Below are 26,750 nucleotides of genomic sequence, written 5' to 3' on the forward strand. Positions count from 1 at the left end.
AACACAACATATTTCATAGGGCCCTAAACATGTAATTTTTGTTAAACTTTCAATAAATTGTTGTTACATTGTATACGTTTCATAATTTAAATTATTAGACATACCTTTTAATGACTAACGTTTTAATGTAACCCAAACTAATTCAAATAGAAAATGGAATACCAAAAAAAATATATTTGGGGAAAAAAAAATATGGACTTAATTTGGCCCTTAATTAATGCAGTTATTAGAGAGCGAGAGAGAGATTAGGTGTGTGTGAATTACTAATAGCGAAACTGTAAGTTTATCTGCTTCAAGAACAACCCTGTTATTACCTCGCTAGTGAGAAATTCATGCAGCTTTGAAGTTGCTAAACTATTTTACTGATAAGCAGAGCAGTGCCGACAACACGTTTCTGTGTGTGTGTGTGTGTGTGTGTGTGTGTGTGTGTGTGTGTGTGTGTGTGTCCGTACTGTATAGTCCTTTGATCACTTCACCTTATCATCAAGTATATCTGTTCACTCTCTCCCCCATGTTCACTGAGGGAAGGTGATGAACGGGGATGTAAAAATCAAAACCTCCTCTTCGCCCTCCACCTCTTTTGAATGAAAGGAGCTAATCAAAGCCCACCCCCACCCCACACACAGTCACTGCTCTCAGCTCTTTGTGTACCGGGCCTTTGTGTTCAAGAGGCCCTGACGGGGAGAAAGACAGACACAGAGAGAGAGACAGAACACTTAGAAGACGTGTGATCACGTTAAAACATGCCACTGTAATTTACTCCAATGCTACCATGCACTTTATCAGAAACAGTGCCAGAGTTTGTCTGAGAAGTGAAGGCTGACGGTGAGCGCTGCACACATACTCCTGTCCCCTGCTTAACCCCGACACAAACAGACATTACCCAGATGCTGCTGCAGCCACTGAAATCAATCATGGCCTGTCCACTTCTCTCCCTCTGTCTCTTTCTTTCGTTGTCTGTCTTTGCTTCCCCCTCTTTACTTCTCTCAGTGTATTTTCTGGCATGCCAAATAACAGCATGTTTATATTGTAAAATTAGCAGCTGAATAGCTGCAAACATTTTATATATTTACCAGATTTTTATATTTTCTTTAGAAAATGTGTGTGGTGTTTAATGTACACTACCGTTCAAAAGTTTGAGGTTAGATTTAAAAAAGAAAAGAAAAAAAGAACAAACATACAGTAAAACTGGTAATATTGTGAGATAGTATTGCAATATAACTGATTTAACATATAATCTTTCATCATTACTTCAGTCTTAAGTGTCACATGATCCTTCAGAAATCATTCTGATTGGATGATTTGCTGCTTAAGAAACATTTGTGATTATTATCAATGGTTCATATTTCTTTGGAAACCTTGATTTTTTTTTTCAGGATTGCTTGTCGAATGGATAGTTGAAAAAAACATTTTCAAGTAATTGTTTGAAATAGCAATCTTTTGTAACATCATAAATGTCGTTCCTGTCACTTTAAAGCTACACTGTGTGATATTTTCCTCCATCTAGCGGTGTAAAGGTATATGACCATCCAGTGAATAATATTTCTGTTCCTCTCAATTCTGATTTCGTTTTGACTCCTACGGTGGCCGATTTAGTCCAAGATTAACATGGCAATCCCCCTCTTCACATTCGACATGGTGCCATCGAGTGTTAAAACGCGAAAGGCGAAGCTTGAATTTACGGGTATGTCCCTCTTTGGCTGATGTACTTTCAAGATGGAGGGGCAACATGGCGACCGGCATTCGAACCCCTCACCCGTATGTGTTTTCAATGGCATATTATAAACTTATGAAAATACTTTATCAGTTGAAAGAAGTAAATATACATTAATGAGCACATATATATTTTTGAAAGAACTAAGTGTTTTTAGCTAAGTGTAGCTTTAATGCATCCTTTGTGAATAAAAGTATTAATTTCTTTCAAAAAAGAAAAAGAAAATGGTACTGACCACAAAAATGTTGAAGATCAATATATGCCACAATTTCTTTTCTTTTTTTAATAATTGCATTGATAAAAAAAATTCTACTCAAAATGCCATTTATCTCAAAAAACCATCCATTGAATGTTACTGTCCCTGTGTATTGTGTACCAAGTATTGATGTCTGTGTGTGCAGACATCAATGTGTTATTTACTTTATTTATCAGATGTTTCTAAGTAAAATGTACACTTTAAAAGCGTGGTTTAATTCAGTGTTATATTGATTACGTAAAAACTAGTTTAAGGCAAACGTCAACTAAATAGAAATTACTCAACAAACTGACTGGCCAAGTTAAAAGTACTTATTTTCTTTGTTAATTTTACTTAACTTAGACTTTACTTAATTCTATATGTGAAATTTGCTTAAAGAAATAGCATCAGTTTTACTAGTTTTTTTTTTTCAGTATACAATGTAACTACATCCCCTTAAAATAAAGTGTAACTAAATGTTAGATTTCAAATGCATTGCTTAATTCAGTATTATATAGTTTGAGCGAAACAGAATATTGCAAAGTAAACTTCAACCAAGTAGAAATTACTCAACAAAGTTTGATTAATGTTTTCAAACTATGAAATAATAAATGTAAATATATAATTATACATTTAAAGGTGCCCTAGAATGAGTTGAAACAATATGTTAAATTGTTCTCTGATATCTACATAGAGGGTGTGTGGCTTATTTAAGGGCAAAAATTCTCCAGATACAGTTTCACAGGTCCATTTACAACCCTATACATTGTCCCTAGGATGTAGTGCTCTGTTTTGCCTTATTTGGAAGAGTCTGCTCTGATTTGCTGATGCAATTCAGTTGTTCAATGAAGCGGCTCGTGAGTCCTGACCGTCCTGACAGAACACAGACCGACTGAATGACACTTTAAGCAGAACATCTCAAATGGAGATTGATAAACTGCAGCTTACTTGTTTATTGGTGTTTTCAGATCATCCGCGCGTGAGAGAGAGCTCGCGTGCATATGGTTGCCAGATTCTACATGTTTAGGTAAAACACTAAACTGGATAGTATATGTGTTCTTTTCACAGAAAAGCTCTGTTTGGGGGATTTAAATTACTGATTTCTGGCAACCGCACGAACGCTCTTCCTTCCCTCAGACAAAACCAGTGATTTTAGACTCGTCTTTATTCGTAGACGATATTGCATGTTTATATAACATTAGTCACAATGTAGGCTACGCAGTGACTGTGATGTACTCTGAAATACAAGCATGCAAAAACATCATACTTAAGTTCCCAAAAATATAAATATATATATTTTTACAAAATGAATAGCCTTGTTAAATGACTATCGTTTTAACTTATATGGTGGAAAAGGTGACGTTCGCTAGAAGGATCGAGTGAACGATCTGTAAGCATCTAACGTTGTATTTTGTAATACAAAATAATATTAACCTGTCATTCGACACACTATTTAGTTTGGTATGGTACTTGGTGTTTCCTATTGTTACTGTACTAGCATCTTGCGTCATCTAGATGCGGTCTCCGTAAGAAACTTTCAATTTAATCAGAAATTGTTTAAACAGTCAATAAGTGGATAAATCGCTACTTACTGCTTGCAGGAATACAGTTGCCACTTTCTTCAGTTTAAGACGCTGAGCGAAGCTTGCTTGAAATGGGCCGAACAAACGAACGATCTTGAATTAAGTTGTTGTGGTATCCGATTATAAACATCAACCATGACTGTTGACATTTTTCATCTGTGGGAAGGGTAGAAAAGTCCTCACGTCTCCTGCACAGCCTGGAAAATGACATGTCATGAGAGATGCTGTTTTTGCTGTCCTCCAGTGTCTTGTTTACCTGATGATTCGGCTTTGTCAGTTCCGCCTGACAATGAACATGTTTGGACAGATGCAAATGTTGGGGGCGTGCATATAAATGATCCCCAACGCTTGCGTCACGGTTGGCCTTATGTTGAGAAGCACTTTTTTTTTGTGGTGTTTTTGATTCACGAGATTTACATATGAAGGAGGAGGCCATGTACTGAACTCTTATTATTTCACTATGGCAAGGTTAATGAAATTTTTCATTCTAGGGCACCTTTAAATTATCACATTTTTGCATTGGTTTCTGTATAAATAATAATAAAAAAAAATAATATATATACATAATACATATATACATAATACATACACACGCACACACAAATTTCACGTGACAAGTGGAAATCAAGCTCTGATGTTATTCCCGAGAAAAAATATTAAAGGATGAATATGTAATTTTATGTGAGAGAAAAAGACCCATTGTCCCTCTCACAATTGCAGTCAGACATACTGTCCGTCTAGCACACTGCGCTCCTTGTGTGCACCTAATAGCTAGGAAAGTTTTACATAGTGCAGCTCAATGACGGATTGAAGCGAATCTTTTTAATTCTTTGTGTGGGTTGTGCGAATTGTAAGCAGTCTGTCAGGAAATGCAGTTCTGAGTTTGTTTTGCTTGCACTCGAAGCACAGAACTAGTCTCAGTGTCTCTCTAAGAACTCATTAACCTCTCTTCAGACTGTGAGCTGAATAACAGAACAGCAGGGAGCTTGTGTCAGGTCGACATCACTGTGATAATAAGCCATCTAATGCTGTGTGTGGGACATCTATTCGGGTGATGGTGGGGGCCGAAGCGTGAACTCAGGGCTCGTGACTTGGATTCAAGTCAGACACGAGTCCCAATTTGGAAGACCTGTGACTGGACAAAGCCAATATTAGAATACTTGAGACTCGACTTTGACATTATTGTAGTGACTTGTGACCTGACTCATTCTGGACAAGTCATGTATTGATAGCGTGAGCTCAGACTCACGCTGACGTTCAGTTCTGGATCAGCGTGTCCGTCTGTCAGTGTATGGGATGTTCTGGAACTAAACGAGCTTGTAACAACAAAAAACATGAAGCAGATATCACAACACAAGAGCTATTTGGTGAGCAGTCAACTGAAAATATACAAAAGGAGCTTTGTTACAAAATCACACAATCACTTCAGATTTACTTTCCCACTAAAATTCTAAACAGATTGAGTACTAAAAGGGGTCATGAACTTAGAAATCAACTTCGCATTTCCCTTTCGATATATAAAAGGTCATGGTAATATAAGAATTTATAGAAACCAGTGTAGAAAAAAGCCTATTACTTATTCATTATGATGTTTTTGAATGAAAAAACACACATGTTGACCTCAGACAACACTATGAAAAAATAAAAAAGCCAATTCATAACACATTTTAAAGTTAAAATAGACTGGACAGTAAAAATTGTCTCTATTAAAGGTGGTTTTAAATTTTCCTAATTTTATTTTGGAGTCTCCTACAACAGGTTTACATGCATCGAAGGTCAAAAATACTTACATTTTCTCATAACATACATTGCACATCACTTAAAGGGTTACTTCAGCAATTAGCATATAGCTTTGTATCGGTAGAAACCCTGGAGTATATTCCAATGATTGTGCTTTCCCCCCTCAGATCCCCCTGAGACGAGGGATTTGTGCATTTTATATCTGGAAAAAAAATCCTCCTATGACGCAAATTGACGATATTTCCGTCATCGGAGGATTTTTTTCCACTTATAAAATGCATAAATCTCCCGTTTTTTTAGACATTTTTTATCTGTGGGAAGGATATGTAAAGTCTTTAGGTCTCCTGAACAGCCTGGAACATGAAGTGTGTCCATGCGAGCAGCTTGTTGTGATGATTCGCTCCATTTTCGCCTGACAATGAACATGTTTGGACAGATGCAAATGTTGGGGGCATGCATATAAATGATCCCCAATGCTTGCGTAACGGTTGGCGTTATGTTGAGAAGCACTTTTTTTTCAATTATCGTTTTAAATATTAAGCATTACAACATAACAGTAGCTAGCTAAATAATATATTAATAACTAATAGTACCATATGGACGAGTATAAAACCAGCAAAGATCGCACCAACCGGCAAGACAATAAGCGGACTAGAAACTCCACGTAATTTAAAAATACTACTGTTACTGTGTCACAAACAGTAGTTTAAGACTTTTTCAGACGAGAATGTACTTGTTTAAAGATTAAATCTGTGGTTTATTTATAAAGAGAGCGCCTATTTGACAATTTTATCTGGCGTTTTTCGGAGTTGTGAGAACCAGGCGGTCAACAGGTGTTCAGCTCTCGTTAACCCGCCTTTCTCATGCAGCCTTTCCTCGGCCAGTCTTTCTGGCGTCTGCCGCGGGCTCGGATGTCCCTGAGATATGATTCGTCTTGTGTAGATCTAACGGCCGATCTTTGGTACCCGAGCAGCGTTCTTGATAAACTGCTAGGCTCTTATAAAATACAGATTTTACTGACACGGCAAAATAAAAACAACATTTAGTAATTTACTCCCGTCAAGCCAATCATGATGAAAATAGGCTGCACACTTATTATGATATGTACGGTAATCTGCAGGAAGCGCAAAAAATGCCTTTTGAGGCGTTTTTCATTCAGCGAGTCTTCACTTTCAGTAATACCTTTCAATAAAATAACACCAAATAACACCATTTATTTTCTTCTTAAGTAAAAAATTAAGATGTTCTTAAGAAAATATTTAAGAACTTCTTAAGAATTTTTAAGCATTTAGGAACATTCTTACGAACTTCTTAGAATTTTCTTAACTTTTTTCTTAAAAACATTTTTGTGAATCCGGCCCCTGTTCGGCCCCGGGGGGTGAAATGCTGTTTCATGCATACTGAGCTTTTTACACTGTTAAAGACTTGGATTCCCATCCTAAACATAGACAAAGTTTCAAAAACTAATGTTGGACGTTTGATGGAGTATTTCTGTGTCAAAAATACTCCTTCCGGTTTCTCACAAGTTTCGGAGTTTTTTTCGAGTATGGGTCGCGCGCACGTGACCAGAGCGAGAGACCAAATGCCATAAACACAGCTCTCAGGTGCAGATCCACTCGTCCGTGCAACACTTCTGTCACGCCCTATGGTCGCGCCGCGCTCCACTTTATTCCTTTGGGTGACGTCGAGCGACTTCAACGCTTCAGCACAGCATTCTGGGAAGGCAGCGCTGCATTTGAACCGATTTGAACGCAGAAATGACGGGAAGCTTCACAACATCGCTTCAGTCGCGTCGCAAAAGTGGATCTCCACGGTCGCTGCTGTCAGGACTTCACGAAATCAACAGTTACCAAAGAAGTGTGTTTTTGACGGAGCGTTCCCAGCGATAAAGGTTCGGTCCTCCTTTGGAAGCAGCCGGTGAGTAAAACTGCTTCAAATGTCTGTGCTGTTGGCTATCGTCACGTGAGTAGCCATCAGTAAACGACACGATCGTGTATAGCGTTAGTTAATTTATCAATGGAGCATGCGATCTATGGTGTGTGTTTAAATACATTTGTTTAGCTGACCACTATAGGTGTCAGTTTGTTTATTGTAAAACCACCCAAACATAAACCTAGCGTTCTCACAAAGCGTGCTTCGTCATTTAAACGCGCTAACGGTTACTCCATTGTTGTTCTATGTATAACGTTACACTATTCTGACGTGCAAAAGCGTTTTACTTGCTACTGCTGAGGTCTAGTCGCATACAATAGTCCATAAACCGAATCATGTCCTCATAAACTGCGAGTAAACACACACAAATGTTGACAGGCCACTAAATACAGTCCATACCACAGAGACGGACGTCCTGATGTTGCTGCTTCTCCTGTTCAATTTATTTCAGCCTCCAGATCTGATTCTGGATCATCTCTGTATTAGTTGAATCTGATTGATAGTCATGGTTTATTTAGGGTAGCGTTTTCTTCTCCACGCTTGAGGACGTCACCGCTTTGCGCGATCGTCATTCTTTAGCTCCGCTCACACGATACGCCTCCAGGCGCTCGTTTTTTCCGGAAAGACTCGGTACAGCTTATATTTCTTTTATAAATATAATAAAACTAAAGAATTTTCGGAGATATGAAGGATGCAATACTACTCTATAGGTACTCAAGATTGACATGAGATGACTGAAACTGAGTGTTTCACCGCCCCTTAATAACATGTTTTACCTCACTTCATATCGTCAATCGAGTGTTTGTGAGTTGATGTGACTTCTCATCACAGAATGAGGCAGACGATGCATTACTTTATAGTATTCAGTGATGAAGTCTATGTCAATAAGCACTGCATATACTTTATTATTATGAAAATACCCTTGATGACTTGAAGAACTCATATTTTGCTGCAGTCGTGTTTATTGTCGTCATGTTTAATCAAAGCATTTCTATCTTCTGTTAACACCGCGTTAGCTTCACATCAGGGATTTCCTGAAAACTACCGTCATTAGTTCTCTGAGGCAAATGTGGCGTTTTCCGCTCGAGGGCGCCCTCTGGCTTACAGTATGAATTAAAAACTTTTGGGTAATAAATAATAAGAAAATAACACTTAATTTATAATGATATGTAAGATTAAATGTATGTGTATGAATTCACAGTACCGTTCATAATGTCTATACTCTATAAACATCTGATCTAATATGTCATTCTGACCAATTTGACTGAAATGCCCATAAAATGTATAAGTCTGTGCATGATGTAACTGTAAATTGAGAACGTAATTAAGGTTGGGTTTAATTAGACAGTTGTTATGGGAGTCCGCCAGCAGCCGAAAGCTCACAGGACAGTAATGGCATAACTTTAATTACCTGTTGTTAATTTTGAAGGCCGTTCCCCATTGAAACACAGACACCTCTCCACATTGTGTGAACAGCGTGTTGGATAGCAACAGATGGATCGCTTCAGCGAGCGTGAGCACTCGCACTGCGTTGTGAATGTACAGTAGCTTTGTTCTCACTGTAGAAAGCTGGAGAAATATTGAGACAGACTCTTCAGAATGAGAACAAAGAGTACACACGTTAACGAAGTAACTGCATGTACTCCTCTCTCTCTCGCTCTGTTCCTCTGTGTGTTTCTCCTGATAAGAGTCTGTAACAGGCTTATGGTCCTTAAAACCTTTAACAGATATTGTCACACTGTCTTTGTTCTCCCGTGAAGATCCCCCCTGCTCTGTCTTAGACATTTCATGTGCTTGTTTTGTCTGTGTGTCCTAGAGCGCTTATGCACACTATGATTGGATGTGATGAGATCAGCGAGCAGTCTGGATTGGTGGAGTTAGTTTTGGAGTTTGATGTTGTTGTTGTTGTTGATGAAAATGACATGATTAAATTCTTTATGATGCAACAATTCAGCTTGTTGATGACATTATGAGCTGTAATGCATCCACATGTGCTTATGAGATTAATTCCACTATTCTTATATATTCCGCTGTACAGGATATTGAGAGATTTTAGAATATTATTAGGTTAATTGTTGTAATTACTTCTGAGATCTTTATGGCTTGGTTTTATATACAGTATATATACTGATCAGGCATAACATTATGACCTAATATTTTGTTGGTCCCCCTTTTGTTGCCAAAACAGCCCTGACCCATCGAGGCATGGACTCCACTAGACACCTGGAGATGTGCTGTGGCATCTGGCAGCAAGATGTTAGCAGCAGATCATTTAGAGGCATAGTTCAGCCAAAAAGGAAAATTCTGTCATCATTTACTCACCCCTTGAGTTGTTCCAAACCTTCATGAATTTCCTTCTGCTGAACACAAAGGGAGATATTTGGGAGAATGTTTGTAACCAAGCAGATCTCGACAGTCATTGACTACCATAGTATTTTTCCCCCAGTATTTGTGTTCCTCAAACTATTCCACTGTTCCTTCCTTGGAGCACTTTTGATAGATACTGACCACTGCAGACCGGGAACAGCCCACAAGAGCTGCAGTTTTAGAGATGCTCTGACCCAGTCATCTAGACATCACAATTTAACTCTTGTCTAACTCGCTCAAATCATTACGCTTGCCCATTTCTCCTGCTTCTAACACATCAACTTTGAAAACAAAATGTGCACTTGCTGCCTAAAATATACCACCCACAAACAGGTGCCGTGATGAAGAGATAATCAGCGTTATTCACTTCAAATGATTGATATTTGTCATAATTAATACAAAATGTTTTCATGTTTATGGCGAGTAAACTGCACCTGTGGTTGGTCTGCTAGGATGTGAACCTGAGGAGAACTGACTATAGTCATGTTGGCTCCAGTTTGTTAGAAGTCATAAGAAAAAGTTGCTCAGAAAAGTGAAGTTAGATCAGAGAAAAGCTCTAGTATAATTTGTGCAAATACCCATGAGTTTCATATTTTATTGTCCAATGCAATGAATTTAAGTGCAGCTTAAGTATCCTATCCAAATAGTTTTGGGGGCTATGAGAGTATCTGTTTGTGTTTTCTGTGATTTGTGTGTATGTCTGCTGTAGATCAGACAGCCTTAAAGGAGCAACAGTCCCTGTGTTCACAAGTAGCCGTATGCTTTGGTTTGTGTATATGTTTTTTTCAGGGTACCTTTAAGTCAGGGCCAGGCTTCTGTTGCCATGGCGAACGTGGAATCCAAAAAGCTTAGCTCTCCCTACAGCTCAGGCCCATTACGACATCTCATTGGCTGATTGTCCTGCATGGGATTGTGATGCGGGCTGTCAGCTGGCCAATAGGGCACAGACTGAGCGAGGGCTGTTGCTAGGGGGAGTTGCTTGGAAAAGAGTCAGCTGGGTTTCTCTCTCTCTCTCTCTCTCTCTCTCTCTCTCTCTCTCTCTCTCTCTCTCTCTCTCGCTCTCCCATTGCACTCATTGACTCCATCTCCCCCTCCCATTTCCTCCTTCCTGTCTCTCTCTCTCTCTCTATTTTTTTTTTTTTTTTTTTGCACTTCTACACGTGCTAGGGGAATAGAGCACATGTTAAAAATTCACTAAATATTTCATATTGCTCTTTGGTGTGTGGAGCTCTGATGCTGTGTGTGTGTGTGTGTGTGTGTGTGTGTGTGTGTGTGTGTGTGTGTGTGTGTGTGTGTGTGTGTGTGTGTGTGATGTGCAGAATTGTTTTAGCTTGGTATTTGTGTGTGTCTCTGTAAACGTGTGTGCATGTGTTTTGGTTCTCATGGGAATATATAATGGTATCTCTCTCTCTCTCTGTCTCTCTCTCTCTCCGGTTGTGTGTGTGTGTGAGTCTGTTTATGTGGTTTATGAGGACACAAATTTGTATAACTACATGAGTATTACACTGGTATTACACTATAAATGTGGTATTATGTGGTTTACATATATCAAATAGCTTTATAAACATACTAAATGATGTTTTTTTGAGAAAGTAAAAATGCAGAATGTTTCCTGTGATGGGTAGGTTTAGGGGCAGGGGCAGTGTAGGGGGATAGAACATACGGTTTGTACAGTATAAAAACCATTACGCCTATGGAGAGTCCCTGTAAACCACATAGACCATTGTGTGTGTGTGTGTGTGTGTGTGTGTGTGTGTGTGTGTGTGTGTGTGTGTGTGTGTGTGTGTGTGTGTGTGTGTGTGTGTGTGTGTGTGTGTGTGTGTGTGTGTGTGTGTGTGTGTGTGTGTGTGTGTGTGTGTGTGTGTGTGTGTGTGTGTGTGTGTGTGAGTGCAGTATCACGTAGGCAAAAGTTCCTCTAAGTCACCCCCTTTATGCACTAACCCCAAACCACTGGCCCCCACACACTCCCCCTCCAAAACAATAGCACACATTTATGCACTTAGCTATTCTAAAGGGGACTTCCTTTTGACCTAAATTGTTCTTAAATTAAAAATACTCTAGAGACCCTAACCACGATGACTGACATGATTTTAAGGTCAAAACATACAATAATTGTAATATAATAGTCTCTTTACTTACTTTTTTTCTCCAAATCTGAACTTTTGGTTATGTCCAATATTAATATTTATTTTGCTTCATAATGCATTTACTTTTATTACTTTATTTAATTACATTTCTTAGTTAATCACTTCCTTTTGTCTAGTTTCGGGGTGAGGTGAGGACTCAAGGAACAATGAGCTTTTTACTTAATAAAATAAAACAAAAAGAAACTGAAACTACCCCGTGGGGGATAACAATGGCAGCAGGACTGGGCAGGCAAGGCAAGACGAGGCTTACCGGTGCTAGACACTATGAGTGTATTCGACAAAGAACTGGCACAGGACTGAAAACACAAGGAGATTGAGGGTATTTTTACACGACACCATTTTCAACTAAAAACGTTTCATGCGTTGAGCTCGTTCTTTTACCCAATAATGGCGTTTTGGACTCCTAAAAATGCAAGGTTCGGAAAACGATAACTTTACCATCTCCATGTAAACAACAAAAACATGAATTTGTGAAAAACGGAGATGTTATGTTCATGCATGTGTGTTACGTTTTCACGAAGTGTGTCTTTATAAAGTGACATCTCCAACTACCAGCCTGGCATGCATCCTTTTTAGTTATTTTCGCAGATCCGTGTTAACAGGGATCATTTTGACAATGTTTTTTTCTGTTTTTAGTACATTATTGTCCTGTAAACATACCTTAAATAGGGAGCAAATAAAGCAGGTAACAAGGAAGGACAGGTGGGGCAAATAAAACCCTAATCAGATAACAAGAAGGAGAGCACATGGCACACAGAAAACACTCAATGTGCTCACACCAAACTTGACAAAAACAAGAGCACATGGCCAGTGAAAACAATCACAAGCCATGTGCTCAAACAAAGCAGGACATGAACATGCAGCCAATGAGAGATCTCACCAACTGCAGAGAAACAAAGCAGCATTCATGATAGCGTCGAACAGTGTGCATCTGAAGTGTCTCAGCTGAAGGAAATAATCCATTATTTATCGACTTTAATATATCGGCCAAAGTTTCTTATCCACCAATATATGTGGACGATATATCGTCCATCCCTCGCACTTCAGCTTAACTGAAACTATGTTAGATCAGACCACAGAAATAGGAAAACAGTTGCATCATAGTGTTTCTAATTGCTCACGGTTTCCCAAGAAGCCTTCGTTAATAGTCCTTTAACTAAATTAGCCACACTCTCTAATTTGAGCTTCCCCATTGGAATCAGTTTCTGCTAATGTGAGATTCCAGTTTCTCTCTTGCACTGCACAAATACACAAACATGACCAAAGTCTTGTGTGTATGTTGATGCATCTGAAAACAATGACACTTGGAGGAGTGTTAAAGCTTGAAGTGGAGAGTGTGTTGATGAGATACAGTAGATTAGATCAAAGCACTCAACTCCACCCCACCCCACCCCACACCCCATCCCTCCCTTCCTCTAGCTCAAGCCCAGCTCTAATACATGTATCTTATTACCGCCCTCTTTTGTTTTCTAGTTATTATAAGCAAAGTGAACACCTACTTTTGAAGCGGTGGAGTTTAAAGGGATAGTTCACTTTAAAATGTAAATTCTGTCATCCTTTACTCACCCTCAAGTTGTTTCAAACCTGAATTTCTTTCTTCAGCTGAACACAAGGGAAGATATTTTGAAGAATGTCAGTCACCAAACAGTTAACTGGAGCCATTGACTTCCAGAATAGGAAAAAAAAATACTATGGAAGTCAATGGCTCCAGTTAACTGTTTGGTTTCTGACATTCTTCAAAATATCTTCCTTTGTGTTCAGCTGAAGAAAGAATTCATACAGGTTTGAAACAACTTGAGGGTGAGTAAAGGATGACAAAATTTTCATTTTAAAGTGAACTATCCCTTTAAGGACATTTTTAATGTTTGAAGATTTAATATTCTGGTTCCTATGGCAGATAAGTTGTGGACTGAATGTATGCATTACTGTACTGCGGGTCAGTGAGTTCCTCTAACACCGATGCAGATCAAGTTACATAACACAGCTCAGCACTTTTCTAAACACACACAGAGCTCCTGGACTTTTGCAGAGGCACACTTCTCATTGAATAGGCTAAAAATATGGCACAAATTATTATTTAGCTAACAGAACCAAACACAATTTTGGTGGAGAATTTACATGCGCATTGAATTGAATATCATCTTAAGATTTTTGACCATTTAGGAAAAGAGGAGATTAACCTATATGCATGTGAACAGCTTGTTACCAAGATGACCGGAAAGTGGACTTGACTTAAAGCGACTGTGTGGTTGTGATCTCTTATTGCTTGCCATTTAATTGGGAAAAAAATAATATCTTCATAAAACCTTGAAATGTCATATATAGTGTGTGTGGAAACCCACACAAAACACTCATGCACAGACATCCTCTATATGAGTGCGCGGTACAAGGATAAAAATATCCAGTGCTGCGAAACGTAGCTTATTTTGGTCAAAGCTCACACACACGTACAGGCTTGAGCCTGTCCTAACATACAGAATCATGACGTGTACAGAGAGACACTGATGAACACTTTCTCTGTTATTTTTTTTGTATTTCTTGTTTTGTCCTGAAGAGCAGAAACTTATAATGCATCTCTCTCTCTTTCTCTCTCTCTCTCTCTCTCTCTCTCTCTCTCTCTCTCTCTCTCTCTCTCTCTCTCTCTCTCTCTCTCTCTCTCTCTCTCTCTCTCTCTCTCTCTCCTGCTCCTCTCAGACTCACTGCTCTGAAAAGAAAAATGAGATGGCAGGAGAGAGACAGGGAGAATGCGGCAGGAAGAAGAAGAGTAGAGAGAGAGAAGAGGTCCACAGGTGAGACAGGATGCCAATTATCAATTGTGCGACTGAAGGATGTGCAGGTGTGTGTGTGTGTGTGTGTGTGTGTGTGTGTGTGTGTGTGTGTGTGTGTGTGTGTGTGTGTGTGTGTGTGTGTGTGTGTGTGTGTGTGTGTGTGTGTCAGTGCATGTGGATGTGGATGAAACTAAGTGACAGTTTAAGAGAAAAAATCTACTTTCATTTCTCTCTGTAACTACAGTTTGATTGACAGACAGCATGAGCAGTTGTCATTCAGTGACAGCACTCAGGAGTAGTTCTCTGATAGATAGACCGACAGATAGACAGATAGACAGATAGATAGATAGACAGATAGATAGACAGACAGACAGATAGATAGATAGATAGATAGATAGATAGACAGACAGACAGACAGACAGACAGACAGATAGATAGATAGATAGATAGATAGATAGATAGATAGATAGATAGATAGATAGATAGATAGATAGATAGATAGATAGATAGATAGATAGATCATTGATGGACGGAGAGATGGATGGATAGATAGATAGATTGACAGACAGATAGATAGATAGATAGATAGATAGATAGATAGATAGATAGATAGATAGATAGATAGATAGATAGATAGATAGATAGATAGATAGATAGATAGATAGATAGATAGATAGATCATTGATGGACGGACAGATGAATGGATAGATAGATTGACAGACAGATAGATAGATAGATAGATAGATAGATAGATAGATAGATAGATAGATAGATAGATAGATAGATAGATAGATAGATAGATAGATAGATAGATCATTGATGGACGGACAGATGAATGGATAGATAGATAGATAGATAGATAGATAGATAGATAGATAGATAGATAGATAGATAGATAGATAGATAGATAGATAGATAGATAGATAGATAGATAGATAGATAGATAGATAGACAGACAGGCAGACAGATTAGATGTATGATGGATGGATGGATAGATGAATGGGTGGATGGACGGACAGATAGATAGACAGGCAGACAAATTAGATGGAAGGACGGACAGAATTCATTACCGTGGGACATTAAGACTATATCTGACTTTAAAAAGTTCACTCTTAAGCTTAAGTTATGGCTAAAGATAAACCAAAATTTGCAAAAAACATAAAAAATAACTCTGTGAGTGGGAGAATGTGGCATATGTTTGAAGAAATGTGAATGTTTTATACTTTATGTGTATGTTTTAGTAAAAGCCCAACCAGGGCCAGGAGTTGAGAATTAGCACTAGCTATGAACGCTATATGCTGCGCATCTGTTGCAGCACTTGTAATGTAACTATGGTGGACTGCATTGCCCCTGTAAAATAAATAAATAAACAATGGATGGTCGGTCGGACAGACGGAAGGAAAGATAGATAGATGTTCTGGAGCTCATGCTGGACTTTATTTAATTCAATGTGTCAATGTTACAAACTCCAGAAAGTGAGTCTTAATGTGATCTCGCTGTCTGAGCGCTGGTGCACTGACTCCTGTGGCAGGCCGTTCTTTGACTTCTTTGCTCGTCTTATTGCGTCTCACAGAGCGAGAGAGAGGGGAAAAAGGGGAAAAGATGGAATGGAGAAGTGTGTGTGTGTGTGTGTGTGTGTGTAATAAAGGTCTGTGAAGGACGGGGTCCCTGCAGTCGAGGGCAAATTGACTGGAGGCATGTGAATTACAGAAGACAGGCTACGTGTGTAACATTTCTTTCATCTGTCTGCTCTCACGTTCCCTCCTTTTCTCAGGTGACTGATCCCCCCCCCCCCCAACTCATTTTTTTCTCCCCATAAAACTGTCTGCGATTTATTCTGCCTCTCTTTGTCTGGCTCTTTGTTCAGCAGTAGCTGAAGTGCAGTATTGTGGAGAGAATGTTCTGTCTTCATCTTTCTTGTTTGTATGCCACATTCTGCATCAGTGTGTGTGAAAGGCAGAAATTCTTCCAGGTCGGTTGTGGAGGACACACTCTCTCTTGTGTGGAGAGTTCATCTGAGTCCTTGAGTCCCGAATTGTTGGATTTCTCTCTCTGCTGCTGTTCCATCAGGAATATATGACACAGACTGCAGCTTTATAACAGCCACAACACAGAGCTCAGACACCAGAGTGCTTTTAGTTGAGTTTTAGTGGGGTCTCATTTTATTGCTCAGAGGTTGCTCTTAATTGCTCAGTAGATTTATCTCTTTTGCTGATGTTTTCATTGGGTGATGTTAGTTCACCCATTCTGCCATTATGTACTCACCCTAATGTCATGTGATTCATAAATGATCACGATTTGGCAAGTTTGAATGCGCAAATTATTCAATTAGATTAGATAACTTTTAAGTCAGCATGAGCTGTCCACGGAGGCAATCTAAAAAAAGATTGCCTAAATGTAAAATGTAAAACTAAATGTAAAAATAGGGGAAATGAGTCCTATAACCGATTGTGCATCCCTAAAAATAGAAAGAAACAAGACAATTGTTGACTTGCAGTAAAAGAATAGAGCTACACTCTAAAAAATGCTGGGCTAAAAACAACCCAAGTAACCCAGAAATTGGGTTGTTTGAATGTGTCCATTCACTGGGTTCAAATTTCAATTTCTGGGTCTGTCCATTTTCAACCCAACTTGGGTTGTTTTTAACCCAGCATTTTTTTTTATAGTGCATAGAGATAATTTACAGTTCCTGTGATAATCTGCTGAGAAATCTTTGGCGTTTGATTGCAGACTTTGGCACCTGGGAACAGTTTGTAACGTTGTTTAGTTCTCTTCTAAAAGTTTGGAGATGACATAAGAATCCTGAGCAAATCTCAATTTACTTTCTATTTAATCTCATTGATTTCGCCCATTTGAGAGATTTCCAGATAGGATGGATTTTTTTGGATCCTTTACCCCTCTATTAGATAGAAAATAACTGCAAAGTTTGAATGTGTGTGTGTGTGTGTGTGTGTGTGTGTGTGTGTGTGTGTGTGTGTGTGTGTGTGTGTGTGTGTGTGTGATGGGTAGGTTTAGGGGTAGGGTCAGTGTAGGGGGATAGAATGTACAGTTTGTACAGTGTAAAATCCATTACGCCTATGGAAATTCCCCACAATACAATTTCAAAAACCTAACGTGTGTGTGTGTGTGTGTGTGTGTGTGTGTGTGTGTGTGTGTGTGTGTGTGTGTGTGTGTGTGTGTGTGTGTGTGTGCGTGCATGCGTTCATGCATAACGTTTTGTGTGATTGGTAGGTTTAGAGGTAGGCTTAGTGAAGGGGGATTGAATATATGGTTTGTTCAGTATAAAAACCATTACACCTATGGAGAGTACCCATAAACCGCCTATACTGTGTGTGTGTGTGTGTGTGTGTGTGTGTGTGTGTGTGTGTGTGTGTGTGTGTGTGTGTGTGTGTGTGTGTGTGTGTGTGTGTGTGTGTGTGTTTTGGCATTGGAACACCTGCCAGCTGTTTCCAGGTGAGTGAGTTGAGTATATTTATACGAGTGTGTGTGTGGTTTAGTGTCAGCGTACTACATTTGTCTGCTAGTCCCGCGGGGGGAAAGACTATTGTGTGTGTGGTTTAAAGAGCGAGAGAGGCTCACTGGGTAAAATATACAATGTGTGTGATGAAAGCACTTTCTTTTCCTTCCTTTCAAACTGTCACCAGATTACTTCACTCTCACATGTAAACACAGAAGTATCTCTCTCTGTGTCTCTGTTTCATTTGTGATGATATTCTGTAGCTGCTGACCGCTGCTCTTATAGAGGTCTCACACACTCCCACACTCTTACCTGGGATATATGTGACCATTAATCACACACAGAGACTCTGCATTGAACCGGTGAGAGTCTTTTTTTAACTGTTTTATCTAGAAATGTGTTAACCTACCCACCTCCTCGTGTGAAGACCCTAATCTCTGCATTATTCTTTATGTGTGTGTGGGTGTTTTGCCTGTGTGTTTTAATGTGCATATGGGCACAGTCTGCTCGGGAGGCGTATAGAAGTATAAACCCTTTAATTATACAATCAGACATAATATAACCTATGGCATATTCTATGAAATTTTCTCTTTCTAGCCATTGTGCTGTTAACATGTGCTGTGTGTGTTTGGTATGATCTAGTAGCTACTCTATTGGTAGCTGGGTTCGTTTATATTGGTTATTCTTAAAAGGGGGGGTGAAACACTCAGTTTCAGTCAATCTCATGTCAATCTTGAGTACCTATAGAGTAGTATTGCATCCTTCATTTCTCCGAAAAGTCTTTAGTTTTGTTATATGTATAAAAGAAATATGGGCCGAGTCTTTCCGGAAAAAACCAAGCGGCTGGAGGCGTATCGAGTGGGCGGAGCTAAAGAATGACGAGCGCGCACAAAGCGGGGACGTCCTCAAGCGTGGAGAAGAAAACGCTACCCTAAATAACCCATTGCTTTCAATCCGGAGGCTGAAATAAATTGAACAAGAGAAGCAGCAACAGCAGGACGTCCGTCTCTGTGGTATGGACTGTATTTAGTGGCCTGTCAACATTTGTGTGTGTTTACTCGCAGTTTATGAGGACATGATTCGGTTTATGGACTATTGTATGCGACTAAACCTTAGCAGTAGCAAGCAAAACGTGTTTGCACGTCAGACTAGTGTAACGTTATACATAGAACAACAATGGAGTAACCGTTAGCGCATTTGAATGACGAAGCACGCTTTGTGAGAACGCTAGGTTTATGTTTGGGTGGTTTTACAATAAACAAACTGACACCTATAGTGGTCAGCTAAACAAATGTATTTAAACACACACCATAGATCGCATGCTCCATTGATAAATGAACTAACGTTATACACGATCGTGTCGTTTACTGATGTTTACTCACGCGACGATAGCCAACAGCACAGACATTTGAAGCAGTTTTACTCACCGGCTGCTTCCAAAGCACGACCGAAACTTTATCGCTGGGACCGCTCCGTCAAAAACACACTTCTTTGGTAACTGTTGATTTCGTGAAGTCCTGACAGCAGGAGATCCACTTTTGCGACGCGACTGAAGCGATTTTGTGAAGCTTCCCATCATTTCTGCGTTCAAATCGGTTCAAATGCAGCGCTGCCTTCCCGGAATGCTGTAATCCTGGACCTGGCCTGTAGACCCGTTCGCAATTTGGTGTTGGGGGAATTTCTCATTTGAACTGAGTTAGTGGGTCCCTAGACATGAAAAATTACAGAGGTGCTCGTCCGCCATAGTGCCACGAATGACGTAGTGGTCAAATCAAATATGGCTGCCATCGGATGACGATGAAAATCCAACATATTTGTTTCTGAATGTTTATACACATGTAATACCTCTATTTTGACTAATTATGGTATGTGGAATTCATTTCTGCTATTGATATGACCATATTGGGTGATTTTGACCTTAAAGGGGGGGTGAAACACTCAGTTTCAGTCAATCTCATGTCAGTCTTGAGTACCTATAGAGTAGTATTGCATCCTTCATATCTCCGAAAAGTCTTTTCTAGTCTAAGAAGTCTAGTTTTATTATATTTATAAAAGAAATATGGGCTGTACAGAGTCTTTCCGGAAAAAAACGAGCGGCTGGAGGCGTATCGAGTGGGCGGAGCTAAAGAATGACGAGAGCGGACAAAGCGTTGACGTCCTCAAGCGTGGAGAAACCCATGGCTATCTCAGCTAATACAGATATGATCCAGAATCAGATTCGGAGGCTGAAATAAATTGAACAGGAGAAAAATTAACAGCAGGATTTGTGTGTGTTTACTCGCAGTTTGATTCGGTTTATGGACTATTGTATGCGACTAAACTTAGCAGTAGCAAGCAAAACGGTTTTGCACGTCATACTAGTGTAACGTTATACATAGAACAACAATGGAGTCCGTTAGCGCATTTGAATGACGAAGCACGCAATCGTGTCGTTTACTGATGTTTACTCATGCGACGATAGCCAACAGCATCGACATTTGAAGCAGTTTAACTCACCGGCTGCTTCCAAAGCAGGACCCAACCTTTATCGCTGGGACCGCTCCATCAAAAACACACTTCTTTGTATGATTTGGTGAAGTCCTGACAGCAGTAAGTGTAGAGATCCACTTTGCGATGCGACTGAAGCGATGTTGTGAAGCTTCCCGTCATTTCTGCGTTCAAATCGGTTCAAATGCAGAGCTGCCTTCCCAGAATGCTGTGCGGAAGCGTTGAAGTCGCTTGATGTCACCCATAGGAATAAAGTGGAGAGCGGTGCGAAGTGTTTATGGGCGTGCATTTCCTCTCTTGCTCTAGTCACACGCGCGCGCTCACCCTACCGGGAGAAGAGCCCGTACGGCCCATACAAGGACCTTCCGCTCTGTCCACGTCAAGCCGAGCCATACTCGAAAAAAAACTCTCCGAAACTTGTGAGAAACCGGAAGGAGTATTTTTAACACAGAAATACTCCATCAAACGTCCAACATTAGTTTTTGAAACTTTGTCTATGTTTAGGATGGGAATCCAAGTCTTTAACAGTGTAAAAAGCTCAGTATGCATGAAACAGCATGTTTCAGAGACAGTGGTTAAAGGACATATTCTGACTGGAGATGACTGTATGAACAACATGGGGACTAAACATACTGCTATGGTTTCTGACCCAGTGCAATACTTAGCCAACTTTGAAGAGGCAGACACCTTGATAGAGCAAGATGCAGCTAAGACATTTGATGATTTCAGGATAGAAATCTACACCAGTGGAAGTTCTGGAATTGATGCTCTCCCTTCCACAAGTAGTGGGATCAGAGGCCACATCCAACGAGGGGCTCTTCTGGTTCATACAACATGCCACTTGCTTGCAACTTTGGCACACCCCTGCCATCAAAATGTCTGAAGTCCATACCACCAAGTCTGCTCACAGTAAAGCCCCTTTCACACTGCGATTCCGGCAAATACACAGATTATGCGACCGGCATTTGTTCCTGGGCCGCTAGATTTGGTCCATTCACACTGCCAGTGAAATACCGTAATATGTGCGCTTTCACACACAACGCTTAACGGTCCCGGGTCGAGTTGACACGTGACATCCGGATGTGACGTATAATAGCGAGCGATCTCCGCTTCAGCGCGGATAGTAAGGAGCTCCGTGGTCTCGACTTGTGTCCAGTTTGCACACATTTCTGCTTGTTTCATTTTAGTTTCTTTTGTATACGAACACTCTGCGTTTAAAACACCGACTAGCTCTTCTGGCACTGCAGGGTTGTATTATTGAAAAAACAAGCTCTAGGAGTCGCACGATAACTACGTACACGTTGCGGCATTAGTTTCGGCTTTTGTTCACACAGCGCACGTCCCGGGTCGAATACCGCAATATTACTAGGTCCCCGACCCGGGTCGAATTCGGTAATCAATCCCGGGACGTGGTTGCTTTCACACAGAAGGCGACCCGGCAATGTTCCGGGAATATTGCGGGTCCGACATGCAGTGTGAAAGGGGCTTAAGTAAGTGTGCAGGCAAGTGTGACAATCGCCGATGTGGCTTTTGTGCTGCTGAAGTTCATGCACCATATTCTGCCATGGAAAAATCATCCTGTAAAAACCCATCCCACTAACATGCATGAACACATACAGTACACTTTGAGAGAAATCAGACTATATGGTGCACTTTTAGTTAATTTGATATGATGTAATTTGTATCAGTTTTATTGCTTCTTTAGCTTAGAAATCTAGACACACCCTAGCGGCAGCAAAGCTAATTTGCAGCCAGGGTAGTCTAGCAACTCTTCGTTGAATTGTGAGCTGTAAAAAACAAACTCTGGTCAGGCCAAACAAATTGTGTATAGAGTCGGTGGGCGGGCTTAATATAATGACGGCAGAGTTGCGGAGGTTCCGCGTGCTACTTGTAAACAAAGAAGCTGGCAAACAGCGTTCTTTCGAATTGGCTTTGGCTGCGACTCTGGAAGACTCAGAGTTAAGCTTTTCTTTGAGAAAAGAACGGTACTGAAATCATTCTTAAGAAAGGAAGATGTGTTCGGAGTTTTGCCGACCGGATACAGCGAAAGTTTAATCTATCAACTAGTTCCACTTCACCTTCTTCGTTGCTCTGGTTGGTTGTAGCTCTATCCTATTGCGTGCAGAGTGAATTTGAAAGACAACCGTTTATCCCGCCTCTCAGATTGAGCCCTGCCAATGGGAAGTTCCCAGGCCCAACATCTTGTCAGGCTATTGCTACATAGTTTTATTTGCACCCAATTGTTTTATTTTATATCATTGTACTAACACCCAATTAAACTAAAACTTCAAAGAGGATGTTTATAATTGTTACATTTCTTCTCTTCATGTCTTGTTATAATTAAAACAAATAATTGAAGGAAACAATAATAAGTGACTATAAAGAAAAAATATTTTTTTATAAAAAAATATGTTGACCTTGATATTTCAATGACAAGATGATCCTTAATGTTAAAAACAATATTAGCAATGAATGTTAAATGTCAGATTTAGTAGAATTAAATTTATTGCATCTGGCTTTTATTCCTAATAATGGCCAAGTTATGGCCAAGGTCTTCTGAATAGGAAAATTACCTTGACCATGCCTGTTAAAGGTCAAAATTCAACCATTATGGTCATAACAATATCAGAAATTAATTCCACATACAATAGGAAGTCTAAATGGAGGTATTACATGTGTATATACATTCAGAAACATAGAAGTTGGATTTTCATCATCATCCATCGGCGGCCATATTTGATTTGACCACTACGTCATTCGTGGCACTATGGCGGACGAGCACCTCTGTAATTTTTCATGTCTAGGGACCCACTAACTCAGTTCAAATGAGAAATTCCCCCAACACCAAATTGCGAACGGGTCTACAGGACAGGTACTGGATTACTGTGCTGAAGCGTTGAAGTCGCTCGACGTCACCCATAGGAATAAAGTGGAGCGCGGCGCGTACTATAACGACATAAGTGTTCACGGACAACTGGATCTGCAGCTGAGCGAGTGTTTATGGGCGTGCATTTCCTCTCTCGCTCGCACGCACCCTACCGGGAGAAGAGCCCGTACGGCCCATACAAGGACCTTCCGCTCTATCAACGTCAAGCCGACCCATACTCGAAAAAAACTCTCCAAAACTTGTGAGAAACCGGAAGGAGTATTTTTAACACAGAAATACTCCATCAAACGCCCAACATTAGTTTTTGAAACTTTGTCTATGTTTAGGATGGGAATCCAAGTCTTTAACCGTGTAAAAAGCTCAGTATGCATGAAACAGCATTTCACCCCCCCTTAAAGCCAGAAGTATACTTTGTTTTTTACGTGTATGTGAGCCGAGCGTATGCGCGCTGTCAAACGCACTGCCTCTGCCTTGCAAATACTTCTTTTAACTCGTACACATACACAGGCGTTCAACGCATGGACAGTTTTGAGCAATCTCTCGCCGCGGTTTACAACCCTTGTAAATACTACAAAAAACGTTAAAAACTTTTGCGCACAAAACGTACACACACATACTCTTCTGATGACAAAATTTGCATCACGTCCACTGTACGCTGACCCTTGTGTATGTGTAAAAAGTGAAGTATACTTTGGCCTTTAGGGCATTTTTACTAATAGCTATCCAATCATGAAAAAAACAGTGTAAATGCTATTTCCAAACAATGAAGCTGACTGCACATCGAATCTCATAACTGTTGGCTTTAACAGTATTTTTGAGTTTGCAGAATCCACTCTCCGCTCAAAATGGCAGAGTGTTTGTTCAATAATAACTTAACTTCTGATTTACCATTGCGTTGAAGAATTCAACAGATATGCTTGTGATTGGCTCAATGATGCCAAACTATGTAAAACTATCATTTAAGTCTACAGTAATGATTTATAAATCAAAATTTCTGCTCAAAGAGAAGACGCTTCTTAAATGTATCAAACATCAAACAAAACTCAAGTCTGGGCACAGAAGACAACAGGAGCATTTTGAATAAAAACACACAAGTATACTAAAAGCCACTTTAAGAGGTGGTTTGGGCCGCCTTTCAGTCAAAACTAAAGTCTAAATGCATATGGTTGTTGAAACCACATATGTAAAAATAAATAAATAAACGTATGAGAGCGTGTTATAGGCTACATGTCATGTTATAGCCAGATATGACAGCGGTATGCAGAACGCATCGCCACAGTCGAGTATCTCTTCGTTAAGCCAATGCACAAACTACCGCAAATTAAACCGAAAGTAAAGTCGTAGGCGCTCAACATACAACCTTCACACAATCGTACAATCTTCATTAAAAATAACAAAAAAACTGAACGATCTTAACTGAATTAAATCTTCATATAGCGCTGGAATTGAACAGATTTATATCTGTTTTGCGGAGACACATTTATGTGCCCAAGTGTAAATGAAATCGTTTTAATAAATCAGATAGTTTGATTTACAAACAACACGTGTTCTCCAGGTCATGCAGGTTGTTCATACAAGCCGAAATGTGCCCAGATGACGGCTTTTAAAGTAGTTGGAGCATTAATTACTCTCACATCTCACCGCCCTCTGCCCTTGTATACCGCGACAAAGCACGTGCGTGACAAGTTACGTCAGAATATAATTAGTACATTATAACCAGTTATGGTTTATTAACTGGTTTATTGGGGCGGCAGTGGCTCAGTGGTTCATGTAGGTTGTTTACAAACCAGAAGGTTGGTGGTTCAATCCCCGGTTCCACCTGACCAAGTGTAAAGGTCTCCATGAGCAAGACACCTAACCCCAGCTGCTCCCGACGAGCTGGATGGTGCCTTACATGGCTGACATCGCCGTCGGTGAATGTGAGGCAATTTGTAAAGCATTTTGGGTGGCCATAGGTCTGTTGAAAGCGCTATATAAATTCAGTCCATTTACCATTTATTACTGAACTGATACTGAATCGTCCACATCTGCATTGCGATGCATCAACGAAATTATTAATTTCGACACCCTTAGGCTACAACTCTGTATTCGTTGGTACCGAACCGAAAGACACATACCCTATACACCAACACTACACCCCTATTCAGATCTATTCCTCTATTTGTCCTTGCATATATATATATATATATATATATATATATATATATATATATATATATATATATATATATATATGTCATGTTCATAAAAAAAGGTCTGGCTACTATAGTGGCAGATATGTTATTTACTTCAGTGCCAGAGCATAGTTGCAATTTTATGCTACAACCACAGGTGTCAATAAAGAGCCTGGTTGTTAATTTGTTGTAAAGTTATTACTGCATTTAGTTTACGGTGTTATATTCGCTGTGTCATCACATACTGTCTAAGTAGGTGATACATTTGAATTTTAACTTATTTTGCAGCCATTAAAAAAGTTATATATAGCTGTCAATGAATGTTCTAAATTCGAATATATATTCGAATAGTTTTTAAATAACGAATTTCATAGGTGAAAATTTATATTTTAATTTAAAAAATGCATATGGTGGAAAAAAACGCCCGCTTTGCGCCTGAGGGTTCAGGGACAGGTCACAGGAGTCGCACTGTCACTGCTGAAAGTGGACGATGGCAGAAAGTGCAGAGCCCAACTCGACCGCAGCAAAGAAAGAGATTTTGACTCCATAATCTAAAAAGCCATGTAGTACGTTGTAGTATGTAGTAGAAGTACGTTGGATTTTGGTCGGTAGGAGGTAAAATTGTTGAGCCGCGAGATAAAGTTATATGCAAGCTATGTAAGATACAATTAGGACACCATGCCTCATTTTATTTAACGTTAAACAGAAACATTACTAAAGTGTGGGCTACTGTACTGACTGAAGAGATATTGCTTGAATAAAGGGTAAATGCACTGGTTTGATTATTTACTGTTTCATGTCTAGGAAAAGTGCCATGTTTATCACAGAACAGCTCACTCAGAGCGTTCAATATGCTGTAAAACTTCAATTAAGATGAATAATATTTGTTTCAATCACTGAATGAAGCCTGCTGTATTTGGGACAAGAGTTGCGACCTTAAATCGCTTGCACAAAACTCTTAATGATCAGCACTTAAAGTTTGTTCATTTAAACCGTTATGCACAGAGAGCGTGAGCTGAGGGCGAGAGAGTGAGGTCTGCGGTCTTGGCCATTAGTTAATTTACTTGTTTTTGTGTAAGTAATGCGTTGTCAAATATGTTTAAACTTAAATAGACAACTTATACAAGTAGTTGTGTCTCTGTATTAATTTGTCCTGTTATTGACGTAATGTACGTCATTGACAAAATTCGCAACCAGATGTTCGAATTGTTCGAATGTTTTTGTAGAGCTAATATTGTAACGTCATTTTTGAGCAATTT

The 26,750-nt window shown here is 39.7% G+C and overlaps 1 protein-coding gene across 2 annotated transcripts in view; it reads left to right on the forward strand.

Annotated features, from left to right (window-relative positions):
• Positions 1 to 26,750, forward strand: part of kdm6ba (lysine (K)-specific demethylase 6B, a) — a 125,431-nt gene that overhangs the window by 10,154 nt on the left and 88,527 nt on the right. The window contains exon 1 of one of the 2 annotated variants that reach the window (XM_067446650.1): positions 14,411 to 14,507. The exons of the other annotated variant lie outside the window; for it this stretch is intronic. The gene's annotated coding sequence lies outside the window, so the exon portion shown is untranslated. Of the gene's footprint in view, positions 1 to 14,410; positions 14,508 to 26,750 lie in introns of those variants that run through there. 2 annotated transcript variants of the gene reach the window in all.

The sequence above is a fragment of the Pseudorasbora parva genome, chromosome 1 (genome assembly GCF_024679245.1).
Source record: "Pseudorasbora parva isolate DD20220531a chromosome 1, ASM2467924v1, whole genome shotgun sequence".
NCBI lineage: Eukaryota > Metazoa > Chordata > Actinopteri > Cypriniformes > Gobionidae > Pseudorasbora > Pseudorasbora parva.